The sequence below is a fragment of the Saimiri boliviensis genome, chromosome 12, assembly GCF_048565385.1.
Source record: "Saimiri boliviensis isolate mSaiBol1 chromosome 12, mSaiBol1.pri, whole genome shotgun sequence".
Lineage (NCBI taxonomy): Eukaryota > Metazoa > Chordata > Mammalia > Primates > Cebidae > Saimiri > Saimiri boliviensis.
The window spans coordinates 53,422,456-53,438,846 of NC_133460.1; the positions used below are offsets into that span (position 1 = coordinate 53,422,456).

General features: G+C 37.1%; 1 protein-coding gene and 1 pseudogene across 7 annotated transcripts in view; one reads left to right on the top strand and one right to left on the bottom strand.

The window, feature by feature from the left end:
* Positions 1 to 16,391, top strand: part of ADK (adenosine kinase) — a 582,906-nt gene that overhangs the window by 105,791 nt on the left and 460,724 nt on the right. The gene's annotated exons all lie outside the window — the stretch shown is intronic.
* LOC101043500 (large ribosomal subunit protein eL18 pseudogene) lies at positions 11,723 to 12,375 on the bottom strand (annotated as a pseudogene).

A 16,391-nucleotide genomic window follows, 5' to 3' on the forward strand; every position in this document is an offset into this window, starting at 1 on the left:
TGGTGGGGGGGTAAGATTTACAAAAGTTAGGTATTTTAATCTGTTAAAAGTGCTATTCCTAGACCAGCTGCAGTGGCTCATGCCTGTAATCCTAGTGCTTTGGGAGGCTAAGGCAGGTGGATCACCTGAGGTCAGGATTTCTAGACCAGCCTGACCAACATGGAGAAACCCTAGTCTCTACTAAAAATACAAAATTAGCTGGGCATGGTGGTGCATGCTGGTAATCCCAGCTACTCTGGAGGCTGAGGCAGGAGAATCACTTGAACCTGGGAGGCGGAGGTTGCAGTGAGCCAAGATTGTGCCATTGCACTCCAGCCTGGGCAACAAGAGTGAAACTCCATCTCAAAAACCAAAACCAAAACCAAACCAAAACAAAAACTGCTATTCCTTTTCACTTAGACTTTCCCTGTATCAGACCCTCATATTGGGTGACGTTAAAGTGGCCTGAACTAAGGGAAAATTGAGTAGAGGATACATTTAGAGAGAATATGTGGTTTGCAGTTGTTTATGTGTCCAGTTATTTTGTAGGCATTACTGCCAGGAATGCTATTACTGTCCACTGTGTCTGTTTCCCTGGCCCTGTGATACATAGGTATAGTTTTAAAGGGCAGGCGAGCCCCAAAGTGGGGCTCAGCCTGTAAGGGTTCTTGGCTTTGCCCAGGAAAGAATTCAAGGTCAAGCCAGAAGTAAAAGAAAACAGATTTATTGAACAGGCAGTGTTACAGTTCTGGTGGTGGTATAGCTCTGTGACTGCTTGCAGAGCAGGGCTACCCACTAGGCAGAGAGTAGCAGTTCAGGGCAGTTATTAATACCTGATTTTAATATCATGCACATTAAGGGGTGGTTTACACAGAATTTTCTAGGGAAGGGGTAGTAACTTTTGGGTCATTGGGTCATTGCCATGGAAAAGGGTGGTAACTCCTGGGTGTCCTCATGGCAATGTTGACATGGCACACTGGTGGGTGTGTCTGATGGAAAGCTGCTTCTGCCCAGCCATCTTTCACCTAGTCCTCAATTTAACTGGGTGTCTGAAACCTGCCTCTAGAGTCATGTCCTTCCTCCTAACTCAGTAGGGCTAGTGTTCTTAAAGCATTATAAATATGTTCTTTGTAGTAGAGGCAGAGGAAGAGAAACATGGTGTAAGTGTTTAGAGTCAGAAACCAGTCTGGAAAATTTTTCTAAATCTTGGAATTTGATTGTGGTTTTCCTAAGTTTGATAATATTCCTAAGAACATATATGACATTGTCAGTATTAAGTTATAAAGAAGTTGTAAATGTCTCTACCCTGCTTTTTTTTTTTTTTTTTTTGCCATGAAGTCTCCCTCTGTCACCCAGGCTGGAATGCCGTGGCTCGATCTCTGCTCACTGCAACCTCTGCCTCCCAGGTTCAGGTGATTCTCTTGCCTCAGCCTCCTAAGCAGCTGGGATTGCAGGTGTGTGCCGCTGTGCCCGGCTAGTTTTTGTATTTTTAGTAGAGACTGGGTTTTACCATGTTGGTCAGGCTGGTCTTGAACGGCTGACCTCAAGTGATCTGCCAGCCTCAGCCTCCCAAAGTGCTGGGATTATAGGTGTGAACCACCACATCCAGCCTGTCAATTCTAAAAATTGATCAAACACAGTAGTAAAAAGATAAAATTATGTTTCTATTTTCTAATATTATAAAATTGTATATGAAAAGGAAATCAAGAAATGCAGCCAGAAATGTAAGAAAATAGCATTGTAGAGCTGGATTAGGCAATTAATAAAGATATGCTCTTCTGGGTCGGGTGTGGTGGCTCACGTCTGTAATCCTAGCATGTCGGGAGGCTGAGGCAGGTGGATCACGAAGTCAGGAGGTCGAGACCATTTTGGCTAACATGGTGAAACCCTCTCTCTACTAAAAATACAAAAAATTAGCTGGGCATGGTGGCACGTGCCTGTAATCCCAGCTACTCAGGAGGCTGAGGCAGGAGAATTGCTTGAACCCAGGAGGCGGAGGTTGCGGTGAGCCGAGATCACACCGTTGCACTCCAGCCTGGGTAACAAGAGCGAAACTCCGTCTCAAAAAAAAAAAAAATTGTTGTAAACCTGAAAAATATTATTCAATAACATACTTCAAAAAGTTGACAGTTAAAAAAAAAAAAAGCAAGAAGAGCGCTTGTCACTTTTCTTACCTGGTCACAGAGTTTGTGTAGTGAATGTAAAAAGAAAAAAGAATTGTTACAAGTTTGGAGCAAAAGAGTCTGTGTTTAAAAGGAATGTTCTTCCTTTTTGTGTGTGTTTTTCCTTTTGTCCCAATAGGGAACCTAAATCTGTTTTAATTGCATAGCACAATGGGCAAATAGTCATTTTGTATTTGCCAAGCGTAGTCCCTTCTTTTGTTTATCTGCTATTAAACTGTTGACAGTTATATGGCCAGTGGACAATCATTGTTCAAACTTTTTCGTAACGACAGTGAATTGTGTTAATATAAAATTATGCTCGTACAGTATTTTCTTGTTATGTTGATGGTCAAAGTGAACATTAGAGATTAGAAAATTAGATGAGTAAAATATTGAACAGCCTATTGTCATGTAACAAAAGACCATGAGATCCTTGCAGGAAAAAAGGAGAGCTTTATTTTCTTTGGAAAACAATCTGTAGATTGGGGCTATGCAACCTGTGGTGTAAAATAAAAACGTGCTCCTAGTTGCGGGTTGGAGAGTAGAGATTATAAAGGCAAAAACTGTAGGATAGGGGAGGGGAGCCAGAGAAGTGACGAATAAAGTCTTGATTGGATGACCTTTAATCTCAATTCGCAAGTATCTCTTAATTGGCTGCTTCCAGGTGGTTGGTCAATTGGCACTAGATGGTCTTTTGGTGTTCATTTGGGGTATTTTCAGCCACAGTTGTTTCAAGGAACTGTTCTTTGACTTGGTGGCAGAAAAACAGGTTTTGTAGCACTTTAAGGACACAGAGTAATAACTGCTCCCTTACCCTGTCATTGCCTCTTGGGTCTGCTTTTACTTAGAAAAACAGGTTTTGTAGCACTTTAAGGACACAGAGTAATAACTGCTCCCTTACCCTGTCATTGCCTCTTGGGTCTGCTTTTACTTTTGAGCCACAAAGAGTCTATCTTGTCTATTAACTGGGGGTATAATTTGACAGTCCAATATGTATGTATAATGATGCCAACAATTCCATTAATATTTACTTAATGCCATTCTTTGAATTTCTCATAGATCCTAGCAGTTAGTACATCTGAGTTGAATAAATAGAAGTCTGGGAAATGAATGAAAGAAAAATTAGTTTTTTTTAAAAAAAGAAAAATTAGTTCAATGTCTTATAACTTCAAGTTAATTTATTAGAATTGCCACCAACAGGCCAGGCATGGTGGCTCATGCCTGTAATCCTAGCACTTTGGGAGGCTGAGGTGGGTGGATCATGAGGTCAGGAGTTCAAGACCAGACTGGCCATCATGATGACACTCCGTCTGCTAAAAAATACAAAAATTAGCTGGGCCTGGTTGCTCATGCCTGTAATCCCAGCTACTTGAAAGGCTGAGGTAGGAGAAATTGCTTGAACTGGGACTTGGGAGGCGGAGGTTGCAGTGAGCTGAGATAGAGCCACTGCATTCCAGCCTGGGCTACAGAGCGAGACTTCCTCTAAAAAAAAAAAAATTCCCACCAACAAAATTAGCTCTAGCATTTAGATACTAAAAGGAATTTGTTAAGCATACTTGTAGTTATATCTCCATGGACAGTTGAGAAAGCTATTCTTCATTTCTAAAACATACTGCTGTTCTTTAAGACCATTCTTTGGCACTGTGAAATTTTATCATTTTCTAGACATTTTTTAGCTACTAAATGTCTTATGCCAGGGACTCATATTTGTAAATAATAGTGTCTGCCTTTGAGAAACTCGTAACTAGTGGTATGAAATGAACAGTCACAGTGCAGATCTGGAATCAGTGTTGAGGGAGTACAGAATCCTTTGGGTGTTGTAATCAGAGTCACGAAAAGCTTCACAGTGGTTGTAGGCCTAAGCTTAGTTGAAGGAAGAGGAAGCTTTCAAATTGAGGTGGCAGAGAAATCATTCTAACATGTGAAAAGGCAGGAAGGACTGCATGCAGCCTATTTATTAGTTTTGTCTCCCTTGGAGCATTTTGTAAATTTTATTGAGTATTCAGAGTTGACAGAAAGGCAGTCAGGGATCATTTCATGGAGCGCCATGCTGAGAAGATTAGAGGATTTTAAGCAAATGATATGGTCAAATTTGTAGTTTTGAAAGAGTACTTAACATTATTCTGGTTATATATTTAGCAGATTTGGCAAGAACTGATTGTTACGATTTGATAGTTATTTAATACAAAAAGGAACCTGGAATGCTGTTTATCTTCAATGAACATTATGTAACGTATCTTCATGGCCTACTTAGTGAGGTTAAAAAAAAGGTTTTTGAAATTGTAAAGATTTAAACTTTTTGAAGGGTTAGCTTTCTCAGATAATTGTGCTGAGTTGTGAGCAGAAGTAAAACAATGCTTTTACAGGTCAGAGCATTTAATAACCAGTTCAAGACTGTCCAGACTACTCTTTCCATCTGCCATGATAACTGGCAGAATGTGAGATGGTGATTGCGCCATCATCTTGGGTACTGAGATGAACAGACGTGGAGTGGAGTCCTCAAATGACTTATGATGAACAGCTAGTGTAAGCAAGAAAATGACTTTATTAGCTGGGCGTGGTGGCTCAAGCCTGTAATCCCAGCACTTTGGGAGGCCGAGGCTGGTGGATCACGAGGTCAAGAGATCGAGACCATCCTGGTCAACATGGTGAAACCCCGTTTCTACTAAAAATACAAAAAAAATTAGCTGGGCATGGTGGCGCGTGCCTGTAATCCCAGCTACTCAGGAGGCTGAGGCAGGAGAATTGCCTGAACCCAGGAGGCGGAGGTTGCGGTGAGCCGAGATCGCGCCATTGCACTCCAGCCTGGGTAACAAGAGCGAAACTCCGTCTCAAAGAAAATGACTTTATTGCTTTAAGCCACTGATATTTTGCGGTTCTTACCTGATAAATGTTATGCGAACCTAATGTGTTTTTATTGATGTAACCTGTATATCAAAACAGTTTTTTGAAGGAATTATTGTAGGAAAATTTTATCTGTCTTATTTAGAGAAATTTTCAAAATCACAGTAACTTAGGTAACATAGTAACATAAAAGTTCTCATAATATGTGTAAACTGAAATGAGCTACAGCAACTAAGTCATTTTGAAAGATATTAAAATTGACTTTAATTTGTTAACATAAATAAAAGTGTGATATTAAATCCATTACAAAAATGGATAAAAATTGAAGACAACTGCAATTTTATAAGTTTCTGAATTTTACATTGTACATGATATTACAGTCATCCTTCAGTATACATGAAGGGGTGGCTCCAGGACCAAAGTCTACAATAGGTCCTACAGTGGGCCCTGGGAAACCTAGATGTAGGAAAAGTTGGCCCACTGTATGCACAGGTTTCATATCCTGTGAATACTGTATTTTTAATTTACATTTGGTTGAAAAATTTAAGCCTGTAGGTGGACTTGGACAGTTCAAACCCATATTGTTCAAAGGTCAACTGTATTTTACAGTCAGTATTTGCATAATAGGAAATCTAATTGGTACTTTGATATTCAAAGTTTCACAATAGTCTATATGATACTACATTTTAAAATGAGTGTGGTGATGTTAATACTTAATATGGAAAATATAAGTTACTAAAGGAATTTATAATTTTATATCAATTCAGCATATTGTTTTTGAAATTTAATTTAGAATAATCATCTGTAGATACCTTAATCTTGCTATATGACATTCTTATGGTGGTTTATTGATTATCATAACTAATGAATAATGAGTAAAAATTATATAAATATACAAGCCAATACATGCTTGAGATTATTATCATTTAATGATAGTAAATTAGATTTTCACATGAAATGATTTCTGTTTATCTGGGCAATAAATTTAAACTATAAAAAAATGCAGTGTAACTTACACTGTAAATAAACTATTAGCAATAAACATTACAGTGAGAGTTGGTAGTATATGAATTATTCACTGCAAACTTATTGTCTCTTTGTCATTAGCATGTAAGATAATGAGCCTAATTACCATGGCTTTAAACTCAGGGGAGTTAGCAATTTATATGTGAAAGTTTCTGGGCTGTAGTTAACACCCACAAGGGTATTGAGAGAACTGTAAACACTACCTCTGTGTTTTGTTTCTGAAATGTTCTTTTCACTCAGTTGCTTCCTTCTTAATAAATTAGTTTTCATTTATTTTTATAGTGAGAATTATGAGCTTTTTCTCTTGCTTGAATACCTTTTTAAAGGCGTTATGAGAAATATTTAAGTTTTTTAAGTTTAATTTAGTGTTATAAGTAGACAAAATATTATTAGATATATTCTTTTATTTGCTTACATAAGTTAGCATCACCTATTAAATTATCACAAATAGAGCAATTTGGAAAATCTAGCCTAAAAGGTTAATGTTAACAATCAGTTTTCTCCTTTAAAAGGATTTGTACTAAGATGATTTACTTTCAAAGTACTCAGTATTAGCTTGTAGCCTTTTTTCTGATCTTTAATATTGTATCTCTGATCTTAATTAAAGGTTTTGATGAACTTCTTGCTTCTATTTTCTCTTATAGTATAAATTATCTGTAATAAGCCACCTTAATTGAAGTTGGTAAATCTACAACTGCTTCAATTATACACTAATTTAATTCTACTTAGCAGGATACAGTACATCAACATCATTAATCAGTTTTAGACTTAATACAACAGATTTAAAAGTAATCGAAATTGAAGCATTTTATTTAGCTGGGAAAAAAATTAAGGGTCATATCTAGAAATTCACGTATCAATTCTGATAAAAGATTCTTTGCTGAAAATGAAGGAATGTAGCTGATATACATAATATCAGAATTCCTTGAGTGAATATCTTTATTCATTGTTTTCTAAACTTCTTTTTTTGTCATGGTAAACATAGGATTTTTTTTTTTTTTTTTGAGACATAATCTTGTTCTATTGCTCAGGCTGGAGTATAGTGGCATGATCTCCGTTCACTGCAAACTCCCCATCCTGGGTTCAAGCAGTTCTTGTGCCTTGGCCGTTCAAGCAGCTGGGGTTACAGACATGTGTCAGCATGCCCAGCTACTTTTTGTATTTTTAGTAGAGAAGAGGTTTCACCATGTTGGCCAGGCTGATCTCGAATTCCTGGCCTCAAGTGATTTGGCCTTCCAAAGTGTTGGGATTACAGGTGTGAGCCACTGTGCCTGGCGCATAGAGTATTTACTAGTATTTTATTTTGACCATGTAAGCATATGCACAAATGTATTTTGTTTTCAGAATTATGTTACATAAGATGATTAGTTATAATTAGAAAATCTTTAGCAAAATGATATTTGTTTTCTGATTGAGGTGGTGACAAGTTTCCTTAGAATTCTTGGGAATGAGTTATAAACTCAATGTAATCATTTTTCTCAATTATTTGCTCATTGAATTAAATGATTCAGATTGAATTGCATTACTTATTTTTTCTATAAATGTTCATGTCATTGGAAACACTTCTTGTCCTGCACAGCTTTCTTAACAATAAATTAGTATTTCTTTCTTTGCTTACCCATCTTGTATTTCTTTTTAAGAATGTTCCAGATAGGGATAGTCTATGTTTTGAAGACTATGTTAAGTGCATTTTATCCTTTTGAGAGAGTTAGTTTTAGTAACAAGTTTCAGAGAACTCCTAGGACTCTGACCCTATTATATCTTAGGCCATTAAAAAGAAAACAAACTCAAAGGTAATATGTGTACATGGTTAACATTCAAATAGAACAGATGGTCTAATAATGAAAAAACGAGAAATCTTGCCCTACATTTCTCTGTTCCCACTCCCCCAAAGGCAGCCACTTGTAACTGATTCGGTTTTGAGTGCTTATTGTGGTTGTGTTAGCCTATAGTAGAATTATAGATTCTTTTTTTTTTTTTTTTTTTTTAATTAGAGACAGTGTCTCGTCCACTCATTAGGTTGAGGAGTACAGTGGCGCAATCATGGCTCACTGAAGCCTTGAACTCTTGGGCTCAGTTGATCCTCCTGCCTCAGCTTCCTGAGCAGCTGTGACTATAGGCACGCATCACTGTGCCCAGCTAATTTCTTGATTTTTTTTTTTTTGAGAAACAGGGTCTTACTCTTTGTCCCTCAAATGCCTGGCCTCAAGTGATCCTCCTGCCTTAGCCTCCCAAAGTGCTATGATTATAGGTGTGAGCAACTGTGCCCAGCCTTAGAAATTATTTCTTGATGCTTCTGCTCTTGTGTTTTCTGTTATTAGGTGACTCTTTATCTTATACCACTTCTACCTTTTCTCCATCCTTCCTAGTTGCGATCACTGTTTTAGTTTCTAAATTGGTTACTTTTTAACTTCAAATAATTTGGAGAAATTTATATTTTATGTTTTGTTAGCTGTATTCCCTTACTGTTTCTTGACTTCTGTTAATTTTAATATCAACGTTGATAATGCTAAAAACTTGTTTGTATTAAAGTAATTCTCACATGTGAATAAAAAGTGATTATTGCCTAAAGTTTACAATAAAATATAACAGTCTCCTACCCTGCCCTGGGTTTCCAGAAGTGAACATTTATAATACTGTTTGTTCCTTCTCATACTAGCTTATTCCTAAATAATATATGTATTCAGCTTTTTTGATTAACCAATTTTAGATGTTATCTATTGACTTTTTCACTGGGGCCTGGGATACAGATCATGTTATATACCTATGCACCCAGTTCTGAAAAGTTATGTAATAATTTTTGTTCAATCTATAAGCAGCCTATAATCGTTATTTTTATTATAGTGACTATGTAAGTACTGAGTGCTGTAATATAGTACATTACATTCATTTGCTTAAACAAATATTTGGTCCTCCTCTTCCCACCACCATATTATGTATAGCCTTCTTTATTCGTTTGCTTAGTTTCCTGTTGGCTGACTTGCTAATTTCCCCCTCAGTGTTTCAGCAATCTCTCTGGTACCTCCCATTAATATTTCTTTGTTTATCATAGGTTCAAAACTCAATTTTTTTTTTCCTGGGATTTTCTTTCTTTCAACTCTCTATTCTACTTTAATCAGGAATTGTCTTGCTCTCTTCAGCTCTGATCCTGGGGCTTCCCTTTGTTGCTCTTTTGGTTGACAATTTGCTTTTTGGCTATTTTTAGTCTTACTAGTTTATGCCCTTGTTTTACTCAAGCACATTCTCCAGAGCTTCCTGAGAAAAGAATATGTGAGAAATAAAATTTTGGAGTACGTGTAGGTCTAAAATGTCTTTATTCTACCTTTATATAGATTGGTATTTTAATTAAGTATGGAAGTGCAGATTGAAAATAATTATTCCTCAAAAATTTGAAGGCCTTGCTCCATTACTAACTGGTGTTGCTTAGGTGAAGTTTGATGCCACACTGATTTCCAGTTCTTTGTATGTGACCCATTTTTTTTCTCTTTGGACATTCTTAGAATCTCCTCTTTCCTTTTGGTATTCTGGCATTTCTCAATGTGATTTTTCTTATTATGGCCTTTTTTTTTCATTGTTCTGAGCATGTAATAGGCCGTTACAGTTCAGACACTTAAATGTTCTTACTGCCATTCATGCAGGTTTTTGAAATTTCTTCTCTACCATTTTATCTAGAGCTATGAGTTATTTTTAGTAGCCAGTTTTCTATTAATAGACACTGGATTTTTCAAGTTTTCCACTATAAAAAACACTGCCATTTATTACCATTTTTGCATGTACTTTTGTAAAATTGTGCCAGTTCTTCCGTAAGGTATACATGGCTTTTATTTTATCACTTTCTCTGTGTGGTAGAGGTGGGGCAGGGAAGGCAGGGAGAGGAAGAAGCTTTGAGATTCTCCTACTTGAACTTCAGATGCTGGTGTGATACCTCAATATTGAGTTAGAATGGCTTTATCAAGCATGTTTATTTTCAATTTTTTGTATTATTTGTATCTTAGTCATGAAGCACAACAAACCAACACAGAACACATTTCATACTGAAAAATAAATAGCTTCATTCATTCATTCATTATTTATTTATTCAGTCATGTTGTGATATTCTTTGGGAATAGAAAAGTGATACTGTACTTGCTGTCATGGAATTTATAATTTTAGGGATTGGTAGGAGTGTAATTGATAAAACATATATTTGTGCTTTTCAGTAATAATATTGACTAATTCAAGAAAACTTTTGGACACAGGCTTTATTTGAATGGAATGTGATGCTTGTTTATGTTTTGATGAACACATTTATTAGCTTTTGATGTTTAAAATTAGAAGAGAACAGAGTGTCCTGTTTGGCAGAAAGACCTAATATGTAATCCTCTTGAGTTCTTCAGTTGTTGCAGAACATAAACATTTAATAAAGAGTTCAGGAGGAGTAGATTAAATGTTATTTAAAACATATGTTATTTTGCCCTCATGGCTAAATGGCGCGGTTCAGGAATCCATGAATTATCCTACAGGTAATAGCAAAGTTTTTTCCCTGGCTCCTCTCCCACCCCAATTACTTGATTTCCACATATGCTACACAGGGGGATTGAATATTATGTCAAAAGCCATAAGAAAAAGAGAAACTTTGCCTTTTTACTGCTTTTATTAGGAAATAGAAAACATTTTTAGTAACAGACTATGCTTTATCATAAAAATGCAGTTGGATGTTTTAGGCCTTCACAAATTTGATTTCATTATACTTAGTGATAGATGTTGGTAAGCTGTGTGAGATGGAGAGAATATTAAAGAATAAACAGGAACCTCTCAAACTTGCTAGTGATGTTTTACAGTTTGTAAGATGGATTTTTCTTACTTTTAGTTTTTCCTTATAAAATACTTTATATAGAACAAACTAACAATACTAAAACAAACACCCGTGTACCCAATGTCTCAATACTTATATTTGTTGAAGATTTGGGTGGGCAGAATCTTCTACCCAAATAAAAGGGAATATGTTACAAGTATGTCTGGGGCTTTCTATATGCCTTTCTTCAGGCCATTTTCTGTCATTTCAAAAGTCACTGGTGTTCCAGTTTTGTTTTTAGCTGGAATGCTTTTCTTAGTGCTTAAAATATATGTGTATATATTCATAAACAATATGAAGTATTGATTTGCATGTTGTAAAACATATTTTATGGTGTCTCTCCTTCAGTTGCTTTTTTGTGTAACACTGCATTTTTAGATTTTTCCATGTTAATGCATGTAATTTATATATAATTTAATTTCACCTATATAGTATTGTATGAATATATCACAGTTTATTTTTGGTACAGGTTTTTCAATATTAGAAACACTGCTGCATTTAAGGTTCTTGTACTGATCTTTTTATGCTTATGTGAAAGATTCTTGAGGACTGTATTTTAAATATGTGGATATTTAAATTTCAGTTAATTAAAATTAAATCAGTTCCTCAGTTGCACTAGCAACATTTAAACTGTTTAATAGCCACATGTAACTAGTGACTAATGTACTGGATATTGTAGATATGGAATAATTCCATTATCATAAAAAGTTTTATAGGCTAGTGCTCCTTGGGGTTTATACCTGTGTGTGGAATTGTTGTGTCATTGGGCATGCACATGTTGCACTTCACTAGATGTTGCTGAGTTGTTCTTTCCAGTGGTATCTGAGTGTTCGCTTTCTCAATTGTCTTGCTAACAACTGGTATAAATAGAAGTTGATTTCTTTTTTTTTTCACATCCAAAATCTTTTTATTAAGAGGGCAGGATCCAAGGTTAGTTTCTGTAACCTCGGTTGGCCTGTTGGCCTCTGGTGCGCTCGAACTTCCGGCCCTTGGAGCGAATGTAGGGTTTGGTGTGGCTGTGCGGAGTTCCTGGGGTCTTGCCAAAATGCTGGTACACCTCTCGGCCCTTGCGAGGACCCGAGAGCAGGACGGTCCCGCAGCCCTTGGGGGAGTCCAGGGCCAGCTGGTCGAAAGTGAGGATCTTGCCCCCCGCCTTGAGGATACGGCTGCGGGCCCGGCTGGTCACACGCAGCGCACATACCTTCAGTTTAGGCACCTCCTGAACCCGCTCGTCATCCCTTATGGTCCCCACACCACGGCCGTTTTGTTTTCCCGGCCAGGAAGCTTCATCTTCCGGATCATCCGGGAAAGGGACAGAGGTGGCCGGTTGGTGCGACTCATAAACAACCTCTTCAGCACAACTTGGTTAAATGTGGAGTTGGTTCGCCTGGCCAGAAACCTGTACAGCTTGACCAACAGCCTCAGGTAGATATCCTGGCTCTTGGGCTCCTTGCGCCGAACCTTTCGGTCCTTGTTGTGACAGATGTCAACTCCCATGATGGCGCCTCCTGCTCCGTCAGGTCCGGAAAAAGAGAAGTTCTGATTTCTGTTTTGATAGGTGTGAAATGTATTTCACTGTGTTTTTTTTTTGAGACGTAGTTTTGCTCTTGTTACCCAGGCTGGAGTGCAATGGTGTGATCTCGGCTCACCGTAACCTCCACCTCCTGGGTTCAGGCAATTCTCCTACCTCAGCCTCCTGAGTAGCTGGGATTACAGGCATGCGCCACAATGCCCAGCTAATTTTTTGTATTTTTAGTAGAGACGGGGTTTCACCATGTTGACCAGGATGGTCTCGATGACCTCGTGATCCACGCGCCTCGGCCTCCCAAAGTGCTGGGATTACAGGCGTGAGCCACCGCGCCCGGCCTTCCACTGTGGTTTTAATTGGCACTTAAAAGTATCTAGTGAGGTTGAGCCTGTTTTCTTACATGTATATTTACCTTTTACAGTTTCCATCTTGTGATTGCCTCTTAGTGTCCTTTGTTCATTTTTTTCTTTTGAAATATTTTAACTTACTGATTTGTATGAGTTTTTTGTATTTTATGGATACAAATTCTTTGATTATATTTACCATATGCCTGTGCCTAGTATATGACTTGTCTTTAATTTTGTGATGTCTTTTGCCTCACACAAGTTTTAAAATGTAATCAAATTTAAATGCTTTATGTTCTTATGCATTATTTAAGAAATTCCTTCCTTCTTGGAGATCAGAGTTTCCTATATGTGCTTTGCAGAAGTAGATCTTTTATCTGGTTGTATGTGATTTTAATGTATGATGTGAGGTAGAGTTTGAGACTGATTTTTTTTTTTTTTTGCATATGGATAAACAGTTATCTTTCCATAATTTTCTGAAAAGACCATTGTCATAATAGTTTTCTGTTTGCATGGGGGTCAGTTTCTGGGTTCTAATTCTGTTCCATTGGTCAGTTTGTCCCTATACCAATATTTCACTTGAATTTTCTTTTTAAAAAAATATGTATTTTTTTTTTTTAAATTTTTGTAGAGATGGAATCTTGCTTTGTTGTCCAGGCTGTCTTGAACTTCAAGTGATCCTTCTGTCTCAGCCTCCCAAAGTACTGGGATTATGGGTGTGAGCCACCACACCTGGCTAGATTTTCTTAAGATGAAAATAACAGTGATAATTAGGTCCAAGCCCTCTTCCTAAAATTGATTTAACTGATGATAAGCTATAACACTGGAATTTATAATATAAAATACTAGAGAATGATATTACAACCAGCAGATGTGAACAATAACATTTTTTCTGTGATGATATTTGAGAAAAGCTCAGCTTAATTACAAGAGAGTGAAAAAATAACTTTTTCAAAGTCAGAACTTCTGGAAGCTTTCAAGTGGTGAATTGAGCCTCATTTTAAAAAATCTAATTTTCACTTTTAATGCCATTTGTTTTCTTTTGCGATATAACTGATTCATTTACCATCAATTTTTATAAATTGGATTTGTGGTTTGACCATTGTATGAAAAGAATTTTTTTTAAAAAGTACATGGGTCATATGGGTAGTAATTAGGCAAATTGGTTTTAGATTTGCACTGCCTGTCCAATGATCCGAGATTTAGGGGACCTAGGGCATATGAATAGGGGTTCTATTAGCTTTACAAAGTGCTTGTGGTGATAATACAGAAGGACCAAGTACCTGGCCAAGATCAAGGGCATACTAAATAGTTGTTCCTAACGTAATGGGACAACTGCAGAGAGAGGGATGAGAGAAGGAGACTTAGGATGATGTGTTGATGTGTATGTATATAGAAATGAGAAAGAAATGACTTTTGGCACGATTACTAAAGAAAAACAGCAATGGAAGAAGACTAGCCTATGTCCAGCGGCAAAAGGAAGTAGAAGACAGTGAATCAGATAGTGGCCAGTACAGGACGCTAGGTGGTGCCATTAGTCTTAGCCTGCTTATTTGAAGTCTCTGGAGGCTTGATAGCCTCCGAGTAGAAAAAGAGAAAGGCTACTAGGCCTGGTGGGTGGCTCACACCTGTAATCCTGGCACTTTGGGAGGGTGAAGTGGGTGGATCATCAGGTCAGAAGTTCAAGACTTGCCTGGCCAAGATGGTGAAGCCCTGACTCTACTAAAAATACAAAAATTATCTGGGCGTGGTGGTGGGCACCTGTAGTCTCAGCTACTCAAGAGGCTGAGGCAGAGAATTGCTTGAACCCGGGAGGTGGAGGTTGCAGTAGTGAGCCAAGATTGTGCCACTGCACTCCAGCCTGAGTGACAGAATAAGACTCCGTCTAAAAAAAAAAAAAAAGACAGAAAGGCAGTCACAAATCAAGGGGTTACTGCTTGTGTATTAAATGAGTGAACTGTCTTATTGAGTATAACTCAAAGTAATATTATAGTTCTTGATACTTTCTTCTCCAGTGATTATTTTGAAAAATATCCTGAAATTTGTATTGTAAAGAAGTTTGTCCACCAAATAAACTGTTTTAAAAATGACAGTTCATTTCTTTCTAATTGTAAAGTTATATATAAGAATGTATTTTCACTTAAAATTCATATTAAAATAAGATAATTGAAATTTTCATATTGAAATGATATAATCAGAAGAAACTTGGTGTTTTAATAGCTTTACTGGCCTTTTCCTAGGTCAATGTACAATTCTGTTGAACTTTTTGACATACAGATGTGTATTTGAAATACGTATCCATGGGTTCCGCATTGGTGGATTCAACTGTGGAAAGAAAATATTAGGGAAAAAGAAATTTCATGTGTACTGAGCATGTATGCTTTTTTCCTTGTCATTATTCTCTAAACAATACGACAAATGTTTAGATACATTACATTGTGTTAGGTATTATAAGTAATCTAGAGATAATTTAAAGTATGGGGAGGATGTACGCAGGTTATATGCAAATACAGCACAGGTTTGAACAGCGCAGGTTTGAACTGTGTGGACCCACTTTATGCAGTTTTTTTTTTTTGTTTTTTTTTTTTGTTTCCCCAGCAAATACAGTTGGCCCTCTATATAGGTTGGTTTGGCATCTACAAGCAAACATGGATGGAAAATACAGTATTCAAGGAATGTGAAAGTCATGTATATGGAAAAAAGGGCCAACTTTTCGAATGTATGGTTTAACAGGGCCAACTGCAGTACTTTAGTATGTGTGCATTTTGATATCCAAGTGGGGTCCTAGATCCCCCAAAGATACCAAGGGATGACTGTATTGAAGATGATTCCTTGATTCCTGCTACATTTTTTTTTTTTAAGATTTCAGATTGGGAATAATTTAATGCATTATTTGATTTCTGGAGATGGGTTACACCATTTAATTTTTGTTGATATGTGTATTGTGCAGGTGGCAGAAACCCTAACTCAGACTGGCTTAAGTAAATGGAAATTTATTGGATCATGTATCTAAAAAGATCTTGGTATGGCTCATTTTAGATGAAGCATGATGCAGTGGTTCAAATAATGTTATTTGGACCCTCTTCACCTCATCTTCTAGAGGTAGGGTACTGCCATCAGCTTTTGGCTTGTATCCTTCTCATTTGTATATGTGTGTCTGTTCTAGTGGCTCTAAAAACAGGTGTGGTATTATGTCATATTAGGCTGCTTTGGCTTGTTTGGGATCCATATTTACTATGCAACTGGAGATAGAATTAACAGTGCTGGAAATTTATGGATGAAGAGTGTTGAAAGGATGATATCCTCAAAGAAAAATTTGATGTTATTAGGGAAATAAAGTATGGTTGTAAAATTGCACTTATTTCTTTGAGAAAGTCATCTTCAAGCTGTTTTTTTTTTTGCTAGTTATGGTGGCTCATACCTGTGATCTCAGTACTTTGGGAGGCTGTGGTGGGAGGATTGCTTGAGGCCAGGAGTTTGAGACCAGCCTGGGCAACATAATGAGATCCTATCTCTACAAAATATTTAAAAGTTAGCCAGAGATATTGGCATGAACCAGTAGTTCTAGGTACCCAGAAGGCTGAGGCAGGAGGATTGCTTGAGCCCAGGGGTTTGAGGCTGCAGTCAACTATGATTGCAACAGAGCAAGTCCCCATATCTTTAAGAAACAGCAA